This window comes from Benincasa hispida, chromosome 7, assembly GCF_027475165.1.
Source record: "Benincasa hispida cultivar pf3 chromosome 7, pf3_genome.v1.1, whole genome shotgun sequence".
NCBI lineage: Eukaryota > Viridiplantae > Streptophyta > Magnoliopsida > Cucurbitales > Cucurbitaceae > Benincasa > Benincasa hispida.
This window is the reverse complement of record NC_143484.1, coordinates 29,331,741-29,355,363: the sequence shown is the minus strand read 5'-3', so window position 1 is coordinate 29,355,363 and position 23,623 is coordinate 29,331,741. Positions and strand designations below refer to the sequence as shown.

Sequence of the window (23,623 nt, the reverse complement as noted above, 5' to 3'; positions counted from 1 at the left end):
TTTCCCCATTGCGTTGACAGTGGAGTTGTTATTCTCAATTTTTTTTTTTTTTTGCATTGATCGCAATGTAATGAACGCAATTCTCTGAGATCGCTGCCACCCACAAACTTAGAGGTTGGCAGCGTTCTCACCGCAAAGCTAAAAACAAACTTAGTTAGCGGATGCGGTGAATTATACGTACCATCATAGATGCCTCGCAAAGGACCGTAATCGGACAAGGATAATTTCAAAAGGATAATGCATAAAATATAACAAGAAAATGACCTTAAGCGGGCATGCAATCATGCGTGGGAATCAAGCGATCGAAGCCATGTGTTGAAGGATTGAGGGAATTCTTTTGTTGTAGCTACGCACTGAGGCGAATTATTGCCGCACCTATAAGGAGGAAACGCACCACAACCAAGGAAGCAGCCATATATCCAAAATAATAATAAAAATAAAAATAAACTAAACTAAGAAAGCAAGGTAAAGATAGAGTAGAATACGTCTCTGGAGAAATTGGAGTGTCGTCACCGCAAGGAGTCTTCCATGCAGAAGATTTCTCTCAACTGCTTAGGTCAAAGGGGCTTGCTCTGACCATTGGAATTTCCGGCAATTATTGGGTGCATGTTGGCCACCATGTGCTTAGAATTACCTTCAGCTCATGCCACTGATTGCCCTCCTACCTTGGGGTCAATACTAGCTTTCGACGCATCGCCTACACTTCAATATTGTTTGTAACTTGGTCGCAGGTCGCACAAGCTACAATACTCCCAAGATAAAAAGGTTGTCTGCAGAGACACAAAACTCAACAAACAATTAGCTGCCAAGTCCTCGACAACAGTGCAAAAAACTTGATGACGTAAATTAGGTGAACGCAATATGCGATGCATGTCTTGACCTATGCGTTAATTCTCATGCGTCGGCGGTCATGCATTGGAATGAAACTATGCGTTAACGAATGTATGCGATGACCATGCGTTCCCGTCCCAAGTTTTCTTGCGCTCACGCCAAGTATAACGCGAATGCAAGTTTCTCGGGTGATCCGATGTCGAACTTAGGGACTTGTAACTAAATGTTATGCGATAATGTGTTCACGGCGGTTAAATAAAAGAATGATGGGGGGCATTAAGCTACAAACTACTCCTACTCTTAACTAATAGACAAAGAATTGGAAGTATGAATGAAAGGTAGAGACATGAGAACTATTGACGTGTAGTAAATGGATGGAAAATAGATAAAATGTGAGGATATCTCCATCGCAACCCTTAAGATTGACCGCAAGGGCAACATCAGCCAACGCAAGCTATACGATCATGCTACACACACTCGAGCCTAAATCTAGGACGTATGTGATGTGTATGCGAAATGTCGAGAGGCCTTATTCCTAAGTCTCTATTCTTGCTCATGTGCTCCCACACATAAACAAGATGACCGCATACCATCATCGTATCCTACTTATTGGACACATGCAATATCTTCTCCGTAGGGTGCATATGCTGTGTAATAGAAAACGAAGCTTATTCCTAAGTTTCCCATTCTTGCTTATTCGATCTAATCCGCTCTCGAGAGGATTAGATTTGGTTTTTAGACTACTCTTCCAAGTATGCCTAAATGGTGAATGACGCGCTCATAAGACAAGGTAATCGCATAAACTTGGCTGACATAAAATTATTCCTATCTCTAGTAAATACTTTCTTACATTGCTTAATGCGACCAACCACTTATCCTTCCGGGCAGTTGGTTGTTGCTGACTTTACTCATAGACAAGCATTGCGTCCGCCTATAGACAGGCATTGCTATAGATTTACACTAAGCAAATAAGGCTTTTTCACATACTATCACAACGCACACCTTTCGGTAATTTGCTACATGCTTCATATCTCTAATCCGTATGACTAAGTATGCAATACTCTAACAGTCTCACTAAGTGATGCAATGAAGATTAAGGATACTAAGTAATGAAGATGGAAATGGAATCGAAGGAAATATAGAAATGCATTGAACACACAATGTATTAATTTCTTAATCCAAAATGTAATACAATATAATATAAGAAAAGAAGAGAAAATGAAATGACCAGCTGGAAGCAATGTCTTTCTTCCAGCAAATGTGTGTCAAGGCTGTCGGTGGTGCCATGGATGGGCGGTGGAGCTGACTCTCTCGAGATCTAACTCCGACAAAGGCTCCGGTCATCACTTGGAATGGATGAAGGAGATGAAGAACTCTCAAGCTTTCTTCTAACGCGTTCGTCTAGATCACAAGGATCCACCCAAAGGTAGGAAACCTTAGATGAAAACCTTGGATGAAATGAAATTCTGCTCATCGGCTTCTATTTATAGAGCTTGATCGCCGACAACATTAATGGACCTGCTCTGATTCTGACATTTGCGGCGTGATGGTCCTTTTCTGAATTCTCTGCTGCTAACGACGTGGTAGGTGAAATGTGAACATCATCTTTTGATTTTCCGAGATATGCGTTGATGCTTCCATTCCACCGACCTTGCGTTCATTCCTCTATTATGGTTATCGTCATGTAGCCGCAATGTCCTTACGATGATCGCATTCGTTCGGTACCACAACTTCTACATGATTACTGTAAGTTCTCAATGATGACCACATTCGCTTGGTTACCACAACTTCTACACGATTACCGCAATCGCTTGACGATCGCAACCCCTATGCGATGGACGCATGCGGTTGATTACAGTAACACCCATGCATTGAACGTATGGATTCGCATTTGCGATGGAGAATTTCTCCGCATGCGGTCGTCTATGTGATAGCCCGACATCCGCGTCTGCGTCCGCTTTTTGCATTAACTACAAAGATAGACAATTTAACGCATAATAACGCACAATAATGGGTTAGCCAAGATTCTTAATGCTGAACGACGCAAACTCATTTTCTCATGAATTCCTAACATAATTGCCGCATATTCTGCTTAACAGCCTTCATAATTCTAAATAAAAGGCCTAAGATGACGTGCATTTCTGCATGTCATTTGTACTTAAGAAGTAAGAGGTAATTATTGGGGTAAAACGATTATTTTACTCAACTATAATTGTGAATTGCCCGTGAAGGATCGACTTACTGTAATGGTTAAATCCATAGATTCATAAATTATATAGCGCGAAGAATGCAGTTGTGGGTCTTTAATGGAGTGACACATAGTTAAGAATGTTCATTAACATAATTAAATAGTTTAATTAGTTAATATCGAATCATTTGAGCTTCTAATATGTAGGTTCATTAGGTTCCCTGCTAGCTTACAACGAGTAAACAAGGACCAAGAGTTTTGAAAGAATGTGAATTGTTCAAATTAAATATGGGAATAATGTTAAATGTGTATGATACAATTAATATAATGTATATAGATACATTATAATATAAAGTTAATTTTGAATGAAATTCAAAATTAAACTTTACAATAAAAGGAGATTTATTATTTGAATATGATTCAAATAATTAATATGAATAGGATTAATATAAAACTATAGGTTAATAGATGTGAATGAGATTCATATTAAAACCATAGGTTATGTGAGACGTGCATTGTATATGATTTAAATGTACATCTAATTATATATGAGATATTTAATTTAAAATTAACTAATTAATTTGATTAATTATTTATTTGTTTTAATTAAAGTATTTTCATTTTATTTTAGTTAAATACATGTGAAGTGGGTGGTTTCTTATTTGAAAAATCAATCCCACTTCATATTAAAAAGAAGGTGGTAAGTTTTTCTCAATGTCATTAGTGATTGTGGAGAAAAAAATCTTCTTCTTCTCTCATTGATAGATCTCTTTCAAGTATTGAAGAGAAAATGTTTCTCTAAATTTTTTTAAAAAAATTCTCCTCCACTCCAAAATAATTCAATTCCCTTTGCTCTTTTTCAAAAGTTGGTTCCCACAAATCGGTTCTTGCCAAGAGAACAGCTGAGAAGACCCTATGGAGGCGTCGACATTCATATTCAAGATGAGATCTATTGTTATTCGTAGAGGAAGAAGAAATTGCTATGACTTTTCTTGAAGAAAAGTTCTTCAAAGGATATGTTTTTTCTTCCTTCTAATTTCATGCTTAATTTTATATAAATTAATGTATGTTTCTTCTTTTTTGTGTTGTAATTTTAAAACAAAATCAAAGTAAAGCGATCACTCGTTTCTACTATAGGATTTGATCCCTTCAATGGTAACATGTATTTGACTTTACATGCCACTCTTGTCTGGGCTTAGGCATTGAGGTTCTTCAAACATTTGTTTTGTTAACCTATGGAAAAGGTTACCAAGACATATTGTTATAAAATTCATGTAGCTAAAATAGTATGATCGAATATGATTTATTTTTCAAAAAAAATTCCATATCCATATTCTTTTTAAGTTTTATATACTCCTCCAAGAAATAAGAAGTCTAAGTAGATGTTGGAGACATGTTAACAAACATCTTCTTTTGATCTTTGACTACTTCCACCTTTTATTTCTCTTTTGGAGAAAAGCTCGTGCCAATGTTGTGATTCTTGCGAGCATATCCTAGACTAGTTAGAATTATAGAGGCTTTTCCCATTGACAAGATCTTTTCAAGACCATTTTTTGGTTGACCAAATGTGTATGAACGATAGGAATATAATTTAGTATGGTCTAATACAAGCATACACTCTCAAAAGACAATAAACTTGGTAGTATTCCAAGTATCGTATCCCAAGAGACTAGTTGTAGTTCAATTCTTTTTAAGAAAATACTAACAACGCAAAATGGTGGTAACTAGTGGCAATAAATGAGATTGTAGTTGTATATTGTATAATAAAGTAAACAGTAGAAGACAACATGGATTAATAGTCAAGTTTCAACCTGCAATCATTATACCTTGAGCTATGCGACTGTATCAAGTTAACATTGACCAACTATAGACAGAAAACTACTCTTATTCAGTATTGTATCACAAGTTCCTTTAGAAGCCTAAGCAACTATTCCTATATCTTTATGGCTAACTTAAAATTAGACCAATTTACGCAATTTCTTAGTCTTGTAATGTAGCTTATGTCTAAGGTTACATGACAACTTATGTCCAGGTTTTAGTCCTATATCCCTTTGTGAAATTTGTTTTTATCTTTGCCTTCTCAGTATTAGGACTCAACTAACATGGTTGATTTAAGTTGATAAGATGATATTGTAATCAACAAAGGGAATAGAAAGATCAAAGTGATGCGATGTGATAGCATTAACTCAATCCATATTGTTTTACGGTATTCACAAGACAAAATCCCTTAGAAAATTAACCCATAACTGGAGACAAATGAATAAATTTTATTGATGCAAAAGTCATAATTTACAAGTGTCAGATTCAAGAGTAAAAGATAAAGAAATGTAAAAGAAACAAAGAATGGATAATTACATGCTGAAAAAACAATGATACAAACTCCTTGAGTCAAACCCCACCCTCAAAGATTCTCTAGGACGGATTCAACCTTTTTCAAGGATGAATCCTCACTCTACACACGTTCTCATGGGTAAGAATGACCTAAAGACTACTCTTCTCTAGAGGAACTCTCGTTCTTGAAGAATTTTTGGATATAAATTGTGAGATTTCTTCTTTGGAGTTGAACTTCCTGAATGATAAAGCTTCAACCACTTTATATAGGCCGAGTAGGTTAAAGGAGGGTTGAACTCCATTCTGTAAATGACCCAAGAGATTTCAACGATCAATAATACTTGTAGACCAAAAAAACCAAGAAGTTTGAATAACTGGGCGCGAATTGATTTTGGACTAAGTTATGATGCGAGCACAATAAGGGCTTAATGCAGACGTAGCGATGGCTTGATGAGGGTGCATCAATGTTATTTTCTACAACAACAATTAAAACCTCTATAAAAGTTCATAAAACTGGTTCAAAATAGTTAAAACTAACTTAAAGCAGTTCAAACATACATGTTTACTCATTTACTCATTGAAGCCATTTCAGGGTTAAATATATGAAGTGATTATTTTACAAACAAAAAGTAATAAAATAGATAGTGAAATAAATCACCTTTAGGCATTTATCACACCCCTAAACTTGAATCTTTACTTGTCCTCAAGTAAACAAAACCATGTAGTAGATACTAAAAGTTAGTTAACATGCTTGGTCAAGTATAAATGCAAAATAGGCAACTTTTAGTAGTGATCTTAAACCTTAGTGTCTTATTTGTTCCAACTTCCAAAAGGCCCAATTTTAGGCTCAACTTCCCTCAACTAACTTTAGGCTCAACTTCCCTCCTAGTCAATATGCCATACTAACCTAGCTAGGAGTTATAAAACATGGTGTACTCCCTAATGATTCATGGGTTTCGCCAAAGATCCATACCTAAATGAGAATACACCCTCCTCCAAACTTGTACTTTTGCTAGGCTTTAAGGTTCCTATTTTACAAATCATTGTTATTTTCTTTTCTCATTCTTGATTAAGCCAAGGGACTCAACCCCAATTTAAGTATACAGCCAAAAATATCTAATAAGGTATTTAGCCCATCAAATGGGTCACCGAATACAACCGAGAAAAAATATGTTAAACTAGAAAAATAAAATAACAAAAGAGTAGATGGAAATAGTGAAAATGACTAAAGCTCAAAGATGTCTTTGATACGCCTTCCTTTCTTCTCTACAATATATCATTCCCTTTCTTGAAAATTACTACTCCTCTTATGCTGTTTTCCCTCCAAAATCGACTACCTCGTCTTTATATGCAACAAACATCATGAATCACGCTTGGATAGACCATAGAGAACCCTCCAATCCTCACAATGCATCCAATTGGAAATTAAGAAATTCTAACAACTACCAGCTCAATAAATGACTTGGGTTCTCACATGCCATTGCTAAAAACAAGTGAATTCCTCAGATGCGTCAGCAAAAACCAAGCATTCCTTGAATGAAAATCAACACTCTTATTGAGACTCAACACACAAATACAGTCAACCAAGACATTGAATGCTTAAAACTAATCCACAAGCTAACTGTCTCATAAAACATATACGTGATGCAAAAAGTCATGCATACCTTTGTTCAAGACCCAGAATCAGTACTTTAGAGAACTATTCCTCTACTTACCCTAAAGGAGGAAATGGGTAAATTTCATCTTGTGTAGTTATGTTCCCAGCTCCCTACTCAGAGAAGTCTGTAAAATGGTAGGTTTATTGAGTCGGCGACCCAGGCCACTCTCACCCATACAAATCAAAGGACTGCTCTCATGGACAGGAGTCCATAACTCACATAGGATCAAGATCAAGTTACATAATTATCCTATGAAATATTAATCTCTTTAGTCAACAGTGTTACAAGAAGAGATTAAATATATTGTGGTTCAGTCTTATAGAAACTCATTGTATAGGATACCTCCACTTGCATTTCTTTATATGAACGATTTGGACCAAATCGTTTGTAACTCTTACAACAATTGCAACAATTACAAAGCACATTGTATCCATAGTATTACCAGGATAAGGCACCCAATCTTAATCCATATACTATAGACCCTTTAGGTTATTATTTGAAACATGATCCATCTAATACATACTGTTTCAAGTCTCATAAAATAATCTTGGGTTTTTCCTGTAATAGATAACTAATTATTGCACATATAAAATAATCAATTATTACCAATAACTAATTAACTGCGAGGCTTTAGGGCATAAATCCCAACAACCATGTGGTTCTTACATCTCTTCATTCTTCCACTAAAGATGACTGGTATTTTGATAGTGGCAGCACTTGACATGTGACAAGAGAAGAAAATTTCATAACAGGTTCAAATCTGTGGGAGCTGGTCAAATCACATTTGATGATGGTGCAACTGGCAAGATCATAAGGAAAGTTAAACAGAAGTATCCTAGTCTCCCATCCCTTGAAGATGTAATGTTGGTGGAAGGCCTTACTGAAAATCTTTAAGTATACATCAATTATGTAATGAATATTTGAATGTCAGATTTACAAAAGACAGATGCCTAGTAACAAACAACGACAAGCCCTAATTATGTCAGATTAATTATGTCAAATACACTGACACGTGCAAGTATACACGTCGAGTTTATTATAGTTAAAATGGTGAAGAGACCGAATATCGTCCTTTGGGAATTAGATGTATGAATTTTATAACTATCAAAAAATCATCTTAACATTATTTAGGGACTCAACAGTCAATGGTGGTTTTGAAAGCATAAAATTAAAGAAAAGCAATAAATAATCAACTTGGAAATTCACTTAGCTAAAACGTCGTAGGGTGTTGATTTTATTCGACAAAGTTGTGGAGTCAAAAGAGTTTTGGTTTAATCAATTTAATTATTTACCTAGGCCTAGAAGTCTATTATCCAGGTTTCCTCTTTTAAGCTCAACAGTTTCTAATATCTAAATGCCAACCCTATTTTCATGCAATTGAAACTATTAGACACAACATTAAAACTTTTTTCTATCACTCTCGTGCATAATCTAATGCCAGTTTAGCCACTCATAATGTTCAGAATAAGGTCCTCAAACATACTATACGAAAGAGTAAAGGGAAAGAACAAAAAGGATAGAGAATAAGTCAGCGATTGAGTTCTAGGAAACTCTCTAAACAACTACTTCTCAACCTCTATGGAACACCCTGAGTGATCCCTAATTGAGCTCCCCTCCAACTGTCCATAAGGACTTTTTAATAGAGGAAAAATTGATGCAATATCGCAGTGCCATAAGTGAGTGTTGTTACCGAAATGCAAGCGTACATATCGAAGTAATAAACTCTCAATTAAAATCGGGTACCGTCCTCAGAGACTAGCATGAATAGTTTCTCCTAAGCTTAGCTATTGTAGTTCTTTATTGATTTTAATTAAGCAACCAAAATATTGATTTGTGAATAAAATTAAAGTACAACTAATAAAAAGAAAGAGACAATCAAGAGGAGTTTGATTCCTGGGTGTTGTTTCATTAACGGTGTACAAATGGAAATTGACATGCAATTGACTAATAAAGATTAGATGAGGCTAGAAGTTCCAAATTCAGGAAATCCTTTTTCAAATTCAATCTGTTCTAACCCGAGTTTATCAAGATTGAATTTCTACCTATTGCTTAAACTAGTGTTGCATTAAGATCCTTCAATTCTACCTCTTATTATTCTTGAATCATGCTCATGCAATCTTGAATAACATTCTATATAATCATATCCAACAAATTAATCTCTTTCTCAAGCATAATAATTAACCCTAAATCAATTGATTAATGGCCAGTTAAGTAAAAGCATTAAGAACAGATAATTTAGAAACCTGATCAAGAATTAATCAATCATAATATCAAGAATCTATTTAAGAAACCCAAAAATCCAACAACACCCTAGAATTTAGAGTTTAGCTACACATGATTCCAATAATAATAATCCCTAGACAAAGAGAATTCATCATGGAGAAAGAATGAATTAAGAATTAAAGAAATAGTCTCCCCTTCACCGTAACCGGATCTCAATCACGATCTTCTTGACCTTCGCCAACGAATTTCGAGTTGATCTCCAGCTGAGAATCACTTTCCAGATGAATGCTCTTTGTCGTAGGTCGAAATCTCTCCCAAGAACTATTTTCTTCTCCTTTTTCTCAAATGACACTACTACTTTTTAAGAAGAATTATCGCAGCGTTGCAACACTGACGTTCGAAGCAATCGTAGTGTGCACTTGCCATCCGAAACGTCGCAATGCTGCAAGGCAGCGTTGCGATGCTTCCTTGTTCTCTGCTCTGGGGTCGTCAGTGTCACGAGACAGCGTTGCAATGCAAGCTCAACACTAACCCCCCAATTTTTCTTCTAAATTCTACCTCTTTTCTTCAATTTTGGCCTGTAGCTTCCCTCGTGATTTCATAGTTGGCACCTAGATATTCGTATTTATACTTTTGTCCCAACTTTTGATCATTTTTCCCCAATTTACTCCTAATGTTCAGTTTCCTAAAATCACACAACAAACCACATCAAACCATACAAAACTAGCAATAATAGCTCTAGATTTGAAGATAATTAAAGCACTTTTCAAGTGCTTTTCACAACCCCAAAGTTAAAACATTGCTAGTTTCAAGCAAAAGAAAGAAGGAAGGAACAAAAATAAGAAGAATAACAAATACTAAATAACCAAGGTCCTAGGTATGCATGCTCTCACTCAGATTTTTTAGGATAGAGAGCTATCTCATGTTCTCTATCCTAAAAAAAACAACCAAAAAAAACAAAGAAAATCAAAACTAGAAACACTTGAGTTTTCTACCAAGAAGCAATCAGTTTAACGTCTTTAGCTAGATGGGGCTTCCAAGTCAACTAGGATTCCAAGAGGGATTCACTATTTCATGCACTGAAGCACCTGAAATCAACAATTTTCGCCCACACTAACATTCACATAAAAAAATTAGTTGAACTGCAATCGCCAGGAAATGAATAATTTAGTTTCTCCTTGTTAATTAAATCTACATCACCTTTATGGACATATTCAAGAAAATTCACTGTACCATCTTTGAGAGGTCTTTAAGGACTGGCCATATTTTCTTTATCATTTTTCTTACTAAGATTTTTCTAATTTTTCACAATTTTCTGGAACATCCACTTACTATCTACTCCATTTATCCTATGAAAATAATTCTCAGGTTCAGCAAATTTTAGAGAGGAAAGATGTTAATTTTACCTCATCATCATCTACTCTTAATGTGAGTTTGCCTTCCTAGACATCTATTAAAGCCCTACCTGTGGCCAAAAATGGTCGTCTCAAAATAATTAGAACTTCTGCGTCCTCCTCTATATCCAACACAACAAAGTCTACTAGGAAAATGAACTTATCAACTTTAACTAACATGTCCTTTGTCAATGACATTAGCTCACTTCTTGAGCTTAAATAACTTTAACTAACTCAGTATTTTAGGTCCTTATCTTGTTAACTCAAGTTAAACTTCACACTCTTTCTAGATTCCTACTTATGCATTCTTATAGCTTAATATCCATAATATTCCTTAAGTGACTTAACAATAGTTTACCAACACTAAAATCCCAAAACTAGGCAAATGTCAAGCCCTCAGCAGCTTAGGCACACCATTAGGCCTGATGGATGCAGGGCACACGCATGCTAACATTAGACATGGATGCTAGGACATGCATATGGGTCTGTAGGTCGCGCGTACAAGGCAGCCAAGTGGCCCCTCATGGGCGACAATCACACACATGGTCGCTCGGTTGAATGGTATGCTCAGTAGCAGCACACGCATTCTAGACATTGTAAAGACTGGGCGACGGGCAAACTTGATCACCTTGGGGCACGGTTGCTCACCTGATTAGTGTAAGGCCATGTGGGACACTTCACCACCAGCCCTACTCAATGCCAACTTCCTCAGTCCTCGACCAACTGCCTGCTTCTTTAATCCATGCAGTTGCTTGCTTATTCAACACCAAATTCTATATTTAACTTCTAGAACTGATAACTTAAAATCTATTCATCAAAACTCAAAACTTCATTCTGTGAACTTCTTACATATTCTTTAAACTAACTTATCTCAAAATTAGAGCTTCTAGTTTCTCTTAGAGAGCTCAAGATTTGCCAATCTTCACAGCTTGCTTAGAATAGTATAGAAATCATAACATTCTTCAATTACTTCAAGATTTCAACATCAAACAGTGGGAATTTCTTCACAACAACCCTAGATCATCAAGTAAATCAATCAAGCTTTAATTTGGCTGCTGAAGCTCTTCTTTTGCATGAAAGAATTGGTAAAACCAACTTCATCTTTTCAGTCTCTATTTATACTTGCTCTTGCATGGCTACTTTATCTAATTAAGTGACACCTCATGTCATTAATCTTTGTCTCAAGCTTCTAAGTATGTCACTTAACCCACTAATTAGGCTGGTAAATTTTTTCCCTTAGCATATCAATGCCTAAGATGGCATAGCCTTCACACTCTCTAATTCATGGCCATAGGCTCATCTCACCGCCACGCCACCTCCCTTGTCAATACCTCTACTATGTCATTCTTCCTCGTCAAGGACCACCTTCACTTTATCACCTAAGCCCTTTTGGCAATCTTCCTTGCCCCTTGGCAAGCTTCTCATGTCTTGCCTACCAAGGTCATTGCCTAAAGCTTTCCACACCAAACTTTCCTTTAGCTTGCCATCAAGACCCTCTACATACACTCTTCAAGCCACAAGTCTTAACGCCTAGCCTTCTTCTCCTCAAAATTTCTCAAGATTTTATTAAGTGTTGGAATTGCTCAATTCCATCCAAGAGCTCCTCCTTCTATATTTATAATATTTTTCAACTAAAACTTCGTTCATTCCTTTTTAGAGCTTTAACTTACCTACTAACCACAAACTTAACAATTAAAACTAACTTACTTACCATACTTTAAGACACTAAATAACATTATAAATTTTCAAGCATAGGCATTTAGAAATATAAGTTTTAGGATTTACACTATATTTTCCTCTATGGTTCTAATCTAACCAGCTGGAAAGCATCACTACAATCTATAGTGGCCCTATCTACAATAGAGGCAGAATATATGACTTTTACAGAAGCTATAAAGTAGGGATTGTGACTCAAAGGATTGATGAAGGACTATGGTTTAGATCAAACAGTAGTTAAAATCTACTGTGACAATCAAAGTGTCATTCATCTCTTTAAGAACCCATAATACCACACAAGAATGAAACATGTTGATATTAAGTATCATTTTGTGCAAGAAAAAATTGAAAGTGGAGAAATAGAAGTACATAAAGTTCATATCTCAGATAATGCTACTGATATGCTAATGAAACCAGTTCCTAAACTCAAAGCTTCTGAAGTGCCTTGAGTTAATCGGCTTCAATCTACCAGAGACAGTGTAAAAGTATCAGAAATTGAACAATTTAAAGGTTTCATATATTGGATTCAAGTTGGAAAATTAATATAAAATGACTCCAACGACTAGTTTTTTGCTTTTTCTCAACAAACTTACAAACTTGTAACTGATTGGTATAACCTATAAATACCAAATCAAATCTGGATAATCAGTAGAGAGTTTATCATTTCATAAAATAAATAGAAACTTAACTTGCAATCCTTAAAGAAAATCCTTCTTGCAGATGTGGGTTGATTTTGGCCGAACCACGTATCTTTTGTGTTCTTCTCCTCCTTTCCTTTACTCATCAATCGTTATGTATTAGATCCACCTTGTATCAAAATCACCATTAGAGAAAAATTTTCAAGTTAGAGAGAGCGAAGGCAGAAGCCAAAATTACAGAGGGATAGATTTTTCTTCAAATGAATTTCCTTCAAACAAGTGAAAGTTACCTCTCCACATGTGTGAAGAATAAGTTCTTTACGTCGCTTTCCTTCATCCAAGCGTTTCACCTAGCAAAGATCATTCGTGTGTCTTCTCTGCATCAAATTGCTTTCTGTTTTGGAACTGAGATCTGCAAAAGCCCAACACCAAAGCTTGTTGCCAAGGACTTTGCACAAAAGAAATAGGTTGATTATAGAGAAATTTTCTCTCTAGTTGTAAGACACACATCTATAAGGATACTACTTGTCTTTGGTTTTCCAGCCTACAATATTGAACTTAAACCAACTATATGTTAAAATAGCTTTTCTTCATGGGAACGAGTCTGAAATCACCTATATGCAACAACCATTGGGCTTTGAATCAACTAGAGACAAAGATATATGTCTCTTGAAGAAGTTGTCGTATGGTTTAAAACAAGCACCAAAACAATGATATCTCAAATTTCAGTCATTCATGTTATCATTTGGTTTTGTTATAAGTAAATTTGATCAATGTGATTACTTTAAGCATTGAAATCATGGACATTGTTCATTCTATTTTTTTGTTTACATTGATGACATGTTAATTGCTAGTAAAAATAGATTATAAATTAAGAAACTGAAGCATGGATTAAATGAAATTTTTTTAGATAAAAAACTTGGGTGCTACTTAGAAAATACTTAGAATTGAAATATTCGGGGATAAAAAGACTTGTTAATGAAGTTGAGTCAGAAAATGTATTGTGCAAAGATGCTAACAAAGTTTAAAATGATTGACTCAAGTCCCATTGCAAATCATTTTAAACTTTCTTTGAATGATTGTGCTCAAACTTCAAAATAAAAATATGAAATGGAGTTTGTTTCTTATGATAATATGTTGCAGGGAGTCTAATTTATCTTATGCTTTGTATAAGGTTTGATTTTGCTCCTGCTTTAAGCGTGATTGGTATATATATGTCCAACCCCAGAAAAACTTATTGGTATGCTATAAAATGGAATTTGAGATATGTAAGGTATAATTTCTATTGATTTACAATATTCCGATCAGTGTACAAATCATGAGAAGTTCGTTGGGTATGAGAATGGTGACATTGTCCTTATCAATTGATATCAAAGCCTTGGTCTTTACAGGGGATACCATGACAGAAAATAATTGTCATGAATTCAAAATATAATAGTTTTTAAATGTTATGGTATCACAGTTTCCTTGTAGTGATAGCTTGATATGTATTTACCTATCTTAGGAATATAATTAGCCGGTGTTCTTCTCTTCAACATATTGTTTATCCTTCAACAATAGAATCTGAAGGTACGGCAGTGACATAAGCTTTCAAAGAAGCAATCTGGTTGAAAGAATTGATTGAAGAATTAGGTATTTGTTTGAAAACCCAAATTCTTGTTTATTGTAATAGTCAAAGTTTTGCTTTTCTGTCCAAAATAGATTTACAATGAGAGAACAAAGTACATTAATGTCCATTTTAATTTTATCAGACATGCTATCTATGAAGGAAAGATAAAATTGGAGAAGATGTCTTCAATTGATAATGTTGCAATGCTTTGACTAAAGAGTTTACCATTTGTAAAGGTTGATTCAAAGTAACTAAAAATAGACTTGCATTTGAATTACTAACATAAGAACAAGGAAGGGAGTGATTATAGTTATCTCCCTTGGTATGAGGCCTTTTGAGGTAATTTCAAAAGCAAAGTCACGAGGGTTTATACCCAAAGTGGACAATATCATATCATTGTGGAAATATATGGAGGTCCATTGTCCTTATCAATTGGTATCAGAACCTTGGTCTAAACCTAGTTGTGTGGGTGAAGTCCTTAGATAATGAACAAAGAAATTTTGTGAGCCTTGTTCGTGCTCTATCTAGGTAGCCTTGTGGTTTCCCCTACCTTGATATGAGCAAGACTGATCCATGCTCATGCTTATGTGCTCTATTTGGATATTGACCCGAGATGAACGTGTTGGGCTAACCACTCTTCACAAGGCCTAAATACCCAAGATCAACACTGGAAAGATGAAGAAAAGGCTCAGAAATATTCTGCCAAATCCTTAATACTCGACCCTCGATGCTCAATGTCTTCTCGACCCTCGATGCTCAATGTCTTCCTACTCAATCCTCGATGAGAATTTCCTTCTTCGTCTGACGAGTCTCTATTAAATCCTCGATGGAACTCGGTGACAACTGAACTAATAATCGATCATACTCGACGGTTCTTGAACGATACTCGATGCGACTTGAAGGTGAAAACGACGTACTTGAAGCTACTCGATGTGAAGAACGATGGACGATAAACTCGATATTCAAATTACTCGATGCGATTTGAATGATGAATGAATGGCGCGTGATTTGCAGTAAAGAAAACACTCGTATGAACAAGAAAGATAAGGCAAGAAGATGAAGACGCAATGTTTACGTGGTTCGACAAGATTGCCTACGTCCACGGGAAGATCTGAATTCCTTTACTGATGAAGATTGCGTACAGTTTTGTTGTTTATAGAAAACTAAGGAAAATGATGATAACTCTCTCTGTTTAATTTAAAATCAGAGGCATTTATAGAGTATACCAGCTGACCGTTTACAAAGTTAGTTATAAACAAACAAAAAACTGAGGTATTTGAGTCAAAGCTTCTTCAAATTGTCCACCTTAACTCTAATGCCTTGCAATCTTCTGATCTTCCTAATGTTGACCGATTTGTCTACCTTGTGTCTGGAAGCTCAAAGCCAACATGTTCTAAACATTTAAACAATTTAAACTTTGAAACAGGTTTTGTTAACATGTCAGTTGCATTGTCTGAAGTATGAAACTTTAAAAGTTTTATCTCCTCTGTCTCAATTTTATCTCTAATGAAATGATACTTGATATTAATGTGCTTAGTTCTAGTGTGAAATTGTGGAATTTGAGACAAATGGATAGCACTTTGGTTGTCACAATAGAGTTTCACCACTATTTGATCTATTTCAAAGTCTTTTAGCAATCCCTTGAGCCACAATGCCTCTTTGATTGCTTCTGTTAAAGCCATGTATTCAGCTTCTGTTGTAGATAAGGCTACTATAGGTTGTAGTGATATTTTCTAGCTGATTAGATTAGGACCATAAAGGAAAAGGTAACCTGCTAAGGACCTCCTTTTGTCTAAATCACCAGCATAGTCAGCATCCACATATCCATAAAGCTCTAAATTTGGTTCAGTTGACCTTTAGTAGACTAATCTTGAGTTTTTAGACCAAACCAAATACCTTAGGATCCGTTTAGTAGCTTCCCAGTGTCTCTTACCAGGATTAGACATATATCTACTAACTAAGCTAGCTGAATATAAGAGATCGGGTCTGGTAAAAATCATTAAATACATTAGGCTTCTGATTGCTTGACTATAGGGAATGAAAGCCATCTGTTTCAGATGTTCTTGGTCAAAATCTTTAGGAGAGTTAGCTGAGGAAAGCTTAAAGTGCTGAGCAATAGGTAAGATCACAGGTTTTGCATCATTCATGTTGAACCTTTTAAGGATCTTCTCACAGTAATTAGACTGGTTAATGCTTAGAATAGACTCCTCTTTGTTCCTTTGGATCTCTATTCCTAGGACCTTACTTGCTTCTCCTAAGTCTTTCATATCAAACTCTCCTTTTAAGAGGTTTTTAACATAGGTTAGATCTCCTTTGGATCTATCTGCTAGCAACATGTCATCTACATATATGAGTAGGTAAACATTATTCTTGTAAGAACCTGTATTTACATAAACACATATGTCAAATGAACTTTTTTTGAACCCAATGCTAGAAATATAGGCATGAATCTCTTATACCAGCACCTAGGTGATTGTTTTAACCCATATATAGACTTGTTGAGTAAGCAAAAGAGATTTTCTTTTCCTTTAACGTCAAATCCTTTAGGTTGCATCATATTGATTGTTTTCTCTAAATGTCCATGAAGAAAAGTAGTTTTGATATCTAGTTGATATAATTCAAGATTATTTTGAGCAACTAAGGATGGAAACATATTGTTATTTTATAAGCATATTGTTATTAATAAAATAAGTGTTGTTTTATAAGCATATACTCAATCTAATAAACTAAGATCCGAGGTTATTTTATGTAAATTTAAACAAGTATGTAGAGACATACAGGTGGATCTTGTTTAAATAATAATCTAAATGGTTTGTAGTAGATGGATAAGGTTGGGTACCTTATCCTAGTGACACTACGGATACGACCCGCTTTGTAGGTGTTACAAATGTTGTAAAGTGCTACAAATTATCTGATCCTGATCATTCATGTGGAGACATGCAAACGAGGGTATTCTATACAAAGAGTTTGTATAAAACCGGACCACCAAATGATTAGTCTTTTTATATAACATCGTTGATAATAGAGACTTACATTTCACTAGGATGACCATAGGTGACACAACCTGAATCCTGAGTGAGTTGTGAACTCCTGCTCATGAAAGTGGTCCTTTGATTTGTATGGGTGAAAGTGGCCAGATTGCCAACTCAACAAGCCTACCATTTTGGGAATTCGTCTGATTAGGGAGTTGGGAACTCAGCTACACAAGATGGAATTTACTTCTTCCTCGATGCAGGGGTAAGTAGATAAATTTCTCCCTTAAGGACTGATTCTGGGTCTTGAACATAGTGGCCACACCCTCTCCTGGCCCAAGAGGACTTAGTCATAGTGGGACTATGACTTATTGTTCATTAGAGAAATTAGTGGTACTTAAGAAGTTAGATGTAACTATAGGGGGAAAACGGTAATTTGGCCTAGCTGTACTTACGAGCAAAACGGTAATTTGGCCTAGTTGTACTTACGAGCAATTTATGAACGGTCATCACACTGCTTATTGGTTATATCCAATGGACACAGAAATATATCTGTAATGCGAAGAGTGTAACTGTCGATCTTTAGTAGAGTGACCGACAGTTAACGAATGGTAGATAATGTAATTAAAGAGTTTAATTAATTATTCACGTACCATTGGAACTTCAAGCTACATGTCCATAAGGTCCCCTTGGTAGCTCAAAAGAATTATGTTGAGAATCAGTTTTTGGGTTAATTTGAATTGTTCAAATTAATAAGAGGGAATTTAATTATATATGATATAATTCAATTAATTCAATTATATAATTGATATAATGTATTTTATACATTAATTGGAGGAATAAATATTGGAATGAGATTCAAATAGTTGTTAATTTAATATAAATATGATTTATATTAAATGTCATAAAATGGAGAAAAAGAACTACAGTTTATATTATATGTGATGCAATATTAAAACTATAGGTTATAAATATAATATGATAAGTTGGTTATCATATTTATTTATATTATTTATTATTTTGAATAATAATCCCTTTTTTCTAAAAAATTACCTTAGTGGGTGGTTATGAAAATTTTATAGTAATTGGAATAAAATGGAAAAAAAGTTTTTCATTTTACTTCAAAGACTAAGAGAAAGAAACTAATTTCTAAAGATCACAAAGAATAGACTATGTGATAGCCTACACAACAAACAGAGCATATACGATGGGCTCTCTTTGTCTATGCAATAGTCTATGTGATAGGAAGTTTTATTATGTGATAGCCTAAACGATCGAGAAGCATACTACACGATAGTGCTTCTTCTTCAATCGTCTTCCTTCTCCAAACTCACAAATATCCTCTTAACCAAAATAGTCAAAGTCCACCACTCCTGGGTTCTCACCCTAAGTATATTGAGGAATCCGAGTGGTAGTGTTCTCTTCCCATTTGATTCGTGATTCACTTGAAGAAGGTCTTCAAGTTCTTGTTGTGGTTTGATCGAGGAGTTCGTGACCGTTCGAGGGATACAAGAAGAAGTGTTCTTCAAAGGTAATATCCCTTGAACTATGTTTTATTTGAAAAGTATGTTGTAATTTACTTTGATTGCGTAATCTATTTGTTGTACTGTAAATTTAAGTTTTCAATCGAAATGGAATTTGGACGATCTATTTCTGCTCAAGGATCTCCTCATGTTGGGTTTCCCTTCAAGGATACTTCTTCTTTAAGTTTGAAAATCTATTTAGAGGTAACAGGTTTGTAACCCTTTGGTAGAGGAACTAAGGACCAAGTGTCATTCACCTTTAGTGAATGCATCTCCCCATTCATTACTTCAATCCAATCCCTTGCATTAGCACAACTTAATGCTTCCTCGATGGTTGTTGGTTCTTGGTTGGTAGGAGCTACAACAACATTTAAAACCAGATTCATATAGTTCATTTTAGTATATCTAGCTGGAGGTGTGATAGTTCTCCTTTGTCTATCCCTAGCTAAGACATACTTGCTTAAATCAGGTTGCTCACATGTTGTCTCCTCATGTTCCCCTACATCTTCCTCAGTTTCTTCTGTGTCACTAGGTTGGTTATGATGGAAAAGTAGGCATGCACAGCGGAAAAGAGGAACAATTTTACTCTAATTGCATAAATTAAACATACAACCCTTAATCAATTAATTAAGGTTTTTAAAAACATTACCTTTGAAGCTCCCAAAACTCGTCTATCTCCGCTCCAACATGAACCGGACAACCACTAGAACTGACCTACTATCCTCTAGACTCAGAACCGGGTTGTGGGACCCGATGGATGAAGAACCCGAGAGAGAAAAAGAGATGGAAATAGAAGAATGAATTTTGGGCTGGGTATAGGTCTTTTCAGCCCAAATTTTTAAAAACTATTTTTTGCAAAATGTCCAAAAGTTTTTAATCCAAATTCAAAGACCCATATTTATAGAAAGGGTCATGCAAAAATGCATGAAACAACTTTTTAAAAACTTAACACCTAGAATCTACTATCTAAGTGGGCTTAATGTCTCCACTATAAGCCAACACAGCCCACTATTTTGTTAGTGGAATTATCCAACAAAAGTTTGGATTTTTCCACTAATTTTAGTCAAAGGGCAAAATAGTCATTTTGTCAAAGTCAAACTTTGACCAAAAAGTCAACATTTTGACTTTTTATGATTTTTTCCGTGTTGACTAATTTTGACCTCCCGAGCATGAATCCGCATTTGTTTTCTCGAAATTCAAATCACATTTGAATATAAGGTCGGTCAAAGTTTGACTTTTCAAGTCAAAAGTCAACTCTTTGACTTTTTACATCTTTGACAATTTTCATTATTTCTGAGCTTCCGAATATGAACGTATTCATATTCTTGATATTTAAATCACATTTAAATATTAAAGTTGTATCTCTAAACTAAAAAATCGACCACTATATCACATATACTTGTCGGTTTCTCTCTCTTCACCTAATTCGAACAATTCGAATTATTCTATCATACTGTTCTAAGTTTATTCCATATGAGCTAGTAGGGGAACCTAATGGACCTATAGATCATGAGCTCCAACGATCCGAGATTAGCTGGTTAAACTTTTTAGATGGAGCTAATCAACATTCATTAACTCACGGGTCATTCCATTATAGTCCCGTAGTTGCACTCCCCTCACTATAGATATATTTGTGTTCATATGATATAACCATGATTAGTAAACTAGTCCCTCACAGGTTATTCGTAATCTTGGTTGGGTCATAAAAATTATTTCACCCCCGAGACTACATCTTATTCCTTAAGTTCCATTAATCCTCTAATGAACAATTGGTTTAAGGTCCAACCTATAAACCGAACCCCTCTTGGGCCAATGAGAAGGTGAGGCCCCTTGTTCAAGACCTAGATTCAATACTAAAGGGAACAACCTATCTACTATCCCTATAACGGGAAGGAGTGAATTCCGTCTTGCACCTTATGTTCCCAGCTATCCACCTGATCTTAGCCCTGAAATGGGAGGCTTATTGGGCCAGCGATAATGAGCTGCCCTCACCTATGTAGATCTAAGGATAATTTTGAGTGAACAGGAGTCCATAGTTAGCTCAGGATTAAGATTAAATTACCTAGGTAATCAATTAATGAAATAGTCAGTTTTATACATTAAACGGCATTTAGTACGTAAAAAGTGACTATTTCATGGTTCAGTCTTATGTAAACTCTTTACATAGGATGCCCCCATTTTCATGTCTCTACATGAACGGTTTAGGATCACATCGTTTGTACTAACTACAAAATGGGCCGCATCCATAGTGTCCCTAGAATAAGGCGCCCAACCTTATTCATATACTATAGACCATTTTGGCTATATATATTTGAACTTGATCCACATTTATGTCACTACATAAAGTTCAAACTTAAACTTAATAGCCCCGGAACCTTAGTTTATTGGATTCATGAATATAGAATTTAAATTTACTAAATATTTTCAATAACAGCTTTATTGAACATGAATATGATATTACAAACTACGAGTTTTAGGACATAAAATCCAATAGGCTAGACTCTATTGGTTGCTCAGTTGGTAACTCCACCTCAATTCCTGTGTTGGATGACTCTCCTTCATCCTCAAGCTTTTTCTCCTTTTGCATAAACATCTCCTCTTCCCTAAAGGTTATGTCTCTGCTCACTATGAACTTCTTCTCAACCAGATGCCATATTTTAAACCCCTTGACACCCTTTGGAAAGCCTACAAACATGCACTTGACTACTCTGGCCTTTAACTTTCCCTTATTTTGGTGTACTAACCCTACACATCCAAAGACCTTGAGGTTATCTAGGTTAGGAGGATGATTAGTCCACTTTTTCTCAAGGGTAAGCAACTCTAAAAATGTGCGAGGGCACATATTCAAAGTATACACTTTATAGGCTGCAACTTCTGATAATTTTCCCCTAAGATAGCATCAGAGAGTAAACACCTAACCCTTTCCATTATGGTTCTATTTAACCTCTCAGCAACCCCATTTTGTTGAGGTATATACCTCATTGTTCTATGCCTAGTTATACCATTCTCACTACAAAAATTATCAAATTGTGCATTGCAAAACTCAAGCCCATTATCAGTTCTAAATTATTTTAACTTTTTAGATGTTTGATTTTCTATCATGGCTTTCCATTCCTTAAACTTCCCAAAAACTTGGTCCTTAACTTTAAGGAAGTATATCTAGCTCTTCTTAGAAAAGTCATCTATAAAGGTTAGAAAATACCTTGAGCCACTAAGGCTTGGTGTAGGAGATGGTCCTCATAGGTCAAAATGGACATAATCTAATGTTTCTTTGGTGATATGCTGAGATTTTGTGAAACTTTGTCAGGTTGCTTTACCTAGGATGCAGTGTTCACAAAAGGAAAGGTGTTCACTGATACCTTTGGGCATAATTCCTTGCTTAGAAAGTGCTTGCATCCCTTTTTCCTAATATGGGATGTCTTTTGTGCCACAAGTCAGCCTCTGTTAAGCTTACTGTTGGAACCGTGTAGGCACTTATCATCATCTCTACTCCTCTCACAATATAAAGGTCATTGACCTTTTCACCAACCAACATAACCGTAGAATCCTTGATCACCTCAAAAACTCCACCTTTTCCTCTACATTCGCACCCAATGGAGTCCAACATGCCCAGAGATATCAAGTTTCTCTTGAGCAAAGGTACATGTCTCACATTTCTTAGAAGCTTGATCGATTCATCCTTTAGCTTCAAGGATACTGAACCAACCCCTTTGATCTTGTAGGCTTCATTGTTTCCCATGTACACAGATTCTCCATCTACTTCCTTGTAAGTATTAAACCAAGATCTGAAAGATGTCATATGATAGGTACAACCAGAGACAAGTACTCAGTCATGCTTCTCAAGAGGACTGATTTGGTTGGTTTGATTTCCATTGGAGGTTAAGGCATCAAAATAAAAGTAGGAACCTTCAGCCATTGAAGCTTCTGGTTGCTTTCCCTTCTGATCCTTCTCTTTTTCTTGGTTTTTCTTTGTCAGACTGTAGCAATCTCTCATCAAGTGACCTTTCTTCTTGCAATAGTTGCATCTCATCTTGGTCTTCGATTTGTGCTTTTCACATGACTAGTTTTTATTCCCCTTAGATTGATTCTGCTTGTTCTTCCCCTTGGCAAACAGGCCCTCTGCACTAGACTGCTCCTTCTTAACTGATGGAAGCTCTAACTCTTTAGTTCTTAATGCTGAAATGATGGCATCAGTGGTAGTTGATTCTCTGCCATATTTCAAGGCATTCTTCACCTCCTTTATAGGCTTCGGGTAGAGAGTTTAAGCTTCATTTTCATCACCAATTTTCTCGCCAAGGCTCTTGAACTCTGAGACTATCCTCTTGAACTCATCCAAATTATCTGAAAGAGGCTTGACAGAATCCATCTTGAACGTGAAAAACTTATCCCTTAGATACATCTTGTTGGGGAGATCCTTGGTTGCAAAAAGACCTTCCAGCTTGACCACATCTTGTAGGTCGTGTCTTGATCAATTACTTGTCTCAAGATACTGTCACTGAGATTCAAAACCAGAGTCTCATATGCTGTAAGCTCCATGTCT

General features: G+C 35.7%; 1 long non-coding RNA gene across 2 annotated transcripts; it reads right to left on the bottom strand.

Annotated features, from left to right (window-relative positions):
- Positions 1 to 5,396: 5,396 nt before the first annotated feature.
- LOC120081964 (uncharacterized) lies at positions 5,397 to 17,151 on the bottom strand. Of its 2 annotated transcripts, XR_016530598.1 has the most exons (4): positions 14,475 to 17,151; positions 13,270 to 13,391; positions 13,031 to 13,148; positions 5,397 to 5,824 (listed from the first exon to the last, which is right to left on the bottom strand). It is a non-coding gene; the product is annotated as an uncharacterized LOC120081964 (long non-coding RNA). The 2 variants fall into 2 exon arrangements; XR_005482999.2 differs by lacking the exon at positions 5,397 to 5,824 and having other exon boundaries at positions 12,660 to 13,148; positions 14,475 to 17,149.
- Positions 17,152 to 23,623: the final 6,472 nt, after the last annotated feature.